At 44.3% G+C, this 4,750-nt stretch overlaps 1 long non-coding RNA gene across 1 annotated transcript; it reads right to left on the bottom strand.

Moving 5' to 3' along the window:
- Positions 1-401: 401 nt before the first annotated feature.
- LOC118666118 lies at positions 402-3,391 on the bottom strand. The gene is made up of 3 exons (XR_004970856.1): positions 3,188-3,391; positions 2,224-2,261; positions 402-440 (listed from the first exon to the last, which is right to left on the bottom strand). It is a non-coding gene; the product is annotated as an uncharacterized LOC118666118 (long non-coding RNA).
- Positions 3,392-4,750: the final 1,359 nt, after the last annotated feature.

Raw genomic sequence — 4,750 nt, forward strand, 5'->3', positions numbered from 1 at the left:
TCTCATGTGGACTTCAGAATTCAATCTATTGGCCTTAGACCCATTAGTAAGTCCTAGTGGTTAAATTAATTGATTTGTACATTTCCAGAATATCCAGCAGATATATTTAGAGGTCAAATACAAATCTGCTTTTGCAAATGAGAACTCCCAGGAAAGGCACCAGTGTGATCCTGTGGCATTTACTGAGATAGTACAATTTTTTCCCTCCCCCCCCCCCCCCGCCAGGTACTGTGCCTAGGCTATCAGAAACATGGGTTTTCCTATCATCTTGTGATGGTCTCCTCATTATTTTGGAAGAGCCGATATTTAGCCTTATATTCTTACAACATTGCACTGCAGAAAACGCATCTATTGGGGTAAGTTTGCTCATTCGTTCCGCAGACTGGATCCATTTCTTTGGTGCACGAATATAATCGACCTATATATCTATCACAGTCTGGCTGTCAAACATAAAGAACAACATAAAATTTGTCAGATAATGAACTTTTAAAAAAATGTCTTTAACCTTAGTACAAGATACCATGCATCCAAATGGAATGAAAATATTCTATATTGAGGTTTGGAAATAAACAATCTACTTAGTCATAAAATATTATTGATATATTTTTACAAACCCAATATCATTTTTAAAAGCAGGCCAATGGCTGGATGTATTGTTATAATGCCACCACTCTCCTCTCCCCTCCCCTCATGCCTTCATCATATTTCCCTCATTATTTCATACCACACGGATCAGTAAAATGGAAAGTTAATACTTTCCTTATCTTTTTCGGTGGTTTCATTACTAGAGAGTCAGATACATTCAGATTATTTCCACATATGTATATATTCACATATATTAGTATTTACATTATACGTATAAAATTTGGTTAGTAATGGCAGTATTGGTAACTTACATAAACAATAGGTTGTGTATTCTTACATGACTGCATTTTGAAATGTCTTTGTAACCTTTATTTATTTAGATGTTTCTTCTCTATATATAATATCCTCCTCTATGAATATATGAAAATTACTATTGTATCCACCTCTAAGTGGATAATTTTTGTAATCCTCTTGTTTTGCTAGATAAATAATTCTACTTTAAAGAGACTGTAACCTTTATCAGATGCTTGCAGATAACAAGGATACACAGTAATGGAATCTTTGAAATAATGGACTATTTTATCTTACCTAAAACTAGAGGCCCAGTGCACAAAATTCGTGTGGGGGAGGGGGGGCGGGTGGTCCCCTCAGCCCAGCCTGCTCCCTCTCCAATCCGGGATCCCTCTGACAATCCTGGACTGCTGGCTCCTAATTGCTCACCTGCCTGCCAGCCTGGTCACCCCCAACTGCTCCCTCACCAATTAGTTGCCCCTCACTGCCCCCTGCCAACTTGGTTGCCCCTAACTGCCCTCCACCTGTTGGCCTGGTAGCCCCAAATTGCCCCCCTTGCTGGCCTTGGTTGCCACTCATGGCCCCCCTGCCGGCCTGGTTGCCCCACACAGCCTGCTGTTCAGTCGTTTGGTCGTCCCTCACTAACCCCCCTGCCGGCCTGGTCATAGGCAGCCATCTTGTGAGGGTGTGAGGGTTAATTTGCATGTTACCTCTTTATTATATAGGATACCAACTATTTTTATATGGTGGCTAGATTCTATTTAACTTAGTGTAATAAGGGCACAGTTCAAATAAAATTTTTGCAAGGATCATTCTGTTGCACATTTGGTTGGATGAACTTTATTTTTTAATAGAACAAGTGAGAGGGAGAAGAGAGGTAGAAACAGCAACGATGAGAGGGACATCAAACAGCTGCCTCCTGCAGGCACCCTACTGGGGATTAAGCCCACAACCTGGGAATGTGTCCTGACCAGGAATTGAATCAGGGGCCTCTTGGTTCATGGGTCAATGTTTAACCACAGAACAACACTGGCAGGGCTGTTTGGCGAGATTTGCTGCTAAAAATTACAATATAAAGTAATCAAAAGTAGCCCAGCCAGAGTTGCTCAGTGATTGTGCATCGACCTATGAACCGAGAGATCACGGTTCCAATCCTAGTCAGGGCACGTGTCCAGGTTGCAGGGTGCGTCCCCAGTGTGGGGCGTGCAAGAGGCAGCCAATCCATTATTCTCTCATCATGATGTTTCTATATCTCCCTCTCCCTTCCTCTCTCAGATCAATAAAAAATATATTTAAAAAAAATTAAAAGCGTTTTTTAAATTTCCGAATGAATCAGTATTAACTTACCTCCTCGCGACTGTGTCTTTGTGGTGTAAGAAGAGCTCCTGCAACAAGCACACAAGAGAAAATGTAAAAATAAGAAGAAGGGGAAGAAAGCCGAGTCTCTGGTGGGAAGATCCTATACTTCTTAGTAACAAAACTCTATACAAATGGCCTCCTCAGGACCCCCAGTTTCTGAGGGGAGCCTTTTGTGGTCGGATCAAAAGAGTAAGTTCCCAAAGTAAGTCCAAGTCTGGAAATGTAATTCCAAATTAGTCTCATCTGTGAAAACCAATCTGAAGCGTTGTGCAGTAATCATCAAACAGTCCTGTGAAGATAGCATCGTTCTTTTGGTTCATTTCTTAGTAAATGAGACATCCCAGTCAGGGAAGACAATGCCTTGCTTAATGCCACTTTGTACGCCTCGCATACGGCCACTGGACATGGAGAAAGGACCACTTCGTGAACTAGGACTCAGTTCTAATGTCGGGGTCTATTCAACACCTCACAGCCCCTTGACTCAAAGTCACCGTTCTTCTTGCACTAAAGGAAGGTACGTTTTGAATGAGTTCTCACCTTACACAAGGGTTGGACTTTAGTGACCTCAGAACTGGCAGACAAGTGAGATGGCCAAGAATTAGCCGATCCAGGAGACACCATTACCCCTACCATCTGCACTTAGTAAACATGGAGTCTGACCTCCAAAAAGTAATAGTATGTCAATATCTTTAGTCAGAAATGACAAAAAGCTAACTTTTTTTTACTGCTCATTCTAGCCCACCTCTCTGCCCCCATCTCTCTAGGGTGGAAATGAAGAAACAACCCCAGCTATCATCGTAAAAGGGGGTTGGTAACACGCCCGCTTTCGTTTGCCAGTTTAAGTGCTAAAACCCCAACGAAAGGAGCTGTTCCATGTCTGGGTAACAGACGTTGTCTCCTGCGTTTTCTAAGGTGTGTGAGTTGCTTCACCCAGAACTGAGAATGTACTCACCAGAATACAGAGGACATACCAAGGCAGTGATGAAGATGATTGTGAGCAACGATGAGGAGAAGGACATTTTGTCAGATCTGCAGAAGAAACCCGACAGGGATGATTACGACACCTGACACACACAGACACATTTCCTATTTGCAATAGAAGTTTCTTACAGGCGAAGGGCCTGCCTCTCCCCTGGACCCTTATTATGTTGGACTCCTCCCTTTTTTCTTTGCCCAAACCCACAGGACCAAGGAGACAGGCATGGGAACAGAGGCCTCAGAGCCTGGAGACTCCAGGACACGCTCTCAGCGCTTAGGAAGGAGCTGTTCATTCCCGGGCCCCAGCTCAGCCCACACAGCCGCCTCCCCTTAAGGAAATATGTGCACAGGAACCGCCTTTTCCTCGGAACATAGAGGCGTTCCAGGAAGGCCTGGCCTGGAGCAGGCCCCACACAGGCTGCCCCCATGCAGCCCACAGACCCTCCCCACCTCCCTGAACGCCAAGGCAGCGGAGCCTGAGGCCTAGAGAGACTGTGCCCCTTTGTTCCCCTTTCCTGTCAGCGCCTTCCCCAGCTGCGGGGTCTCCTTGGTCGGCTGTTGAGGCGCTGGATGGGGTTAAAGTAATGGCTCCTGATAACATAAGGCAGAGGTGTCCTGTGTTCTGCCTAAAAGAGTGTGAGACGTGCAGCTCAAAGATTTCCTGTAGGTCTTCCCTCGGCAGGAGGTTTGGGGTGGTTTTATGATGTTATCCGAACTGTGGGGCGGGGGTAAAGTGGAAAACAGGGCTTCGGAACCCTAAAAGAGAAGAGAGACGTGACAGCTTTTCAAGCTACTGAGTTGGAAGAAAGGAGAATCAAAGCAAGGAAGAGAACAGTACATTTTGGAAACAGTAATTAGACCCATACATAGGCCTTTTGTATTTTGAAACACTGGGGGCACATTCGACTCAATCTGAGATTTGGTTTGTTAAGCTTTTTATTTTGAGATAAACAGAGAGTCTCATAAGGCTGCAGGTACTAGTGCAGAGAGTGCCGGGAGCCGGTCCATCCTTGCTGTTTCAAGGGACCTGGCATATATGGCATACTGTTCTTAATATGTTTGCTCACCTTCTTGGGCACTATTGTTTAACCAAGGTCTCTGAGAAAGGTGTTTCCCCAGGTAGGGATTTTCCCCTGAAGTTAGGGAGGGGATAAAACCCCTCAACTAAGTGCCAGGCAGGTAATTAATCACTTTAACTATGAACAATCATGCTTAAGCTACATAATCTTTACTCCCTGGAATGGAGATAAGAAACGCCCTAACCTTTGTAATAGAGATTGATAGGATTGGAATCAACTGGTATAAATACAGTTGTAAGAAGACAGAACTTAGAATACAGAGCTTAGAACACAGAACTAAGAGAGACAGAACCTAGGCACAGAACCTACACAGAACATTCTCTAGAGACAGAAGAACTTCGCTGGAGAGAACATGGCAAAAGATCCTGGACTGAAATTGGCCTCAGAATCTACAGAACCTAGCGAGAGAACATGGCAAAAGATCCTGGACTGAACCTGACTACAGAAATTGGCAAGAG

This window comes from Myotis myotis, unplaced genomic scaffold (assembly GCF_014108235.1).
Source record: "Myotis myotis isolate mMyoMyo1 unplaced genomic scaffold, mMyoMyo1.p scaffold_m19_p_11, whole genome shotgun sequence".
Classification (NCBI taxonomy): Eukaryota; Metazoa; Chordata; class Mammalia; order Chiroptera; family Vespertilionidae; genus Myotis; species Myotis myotis.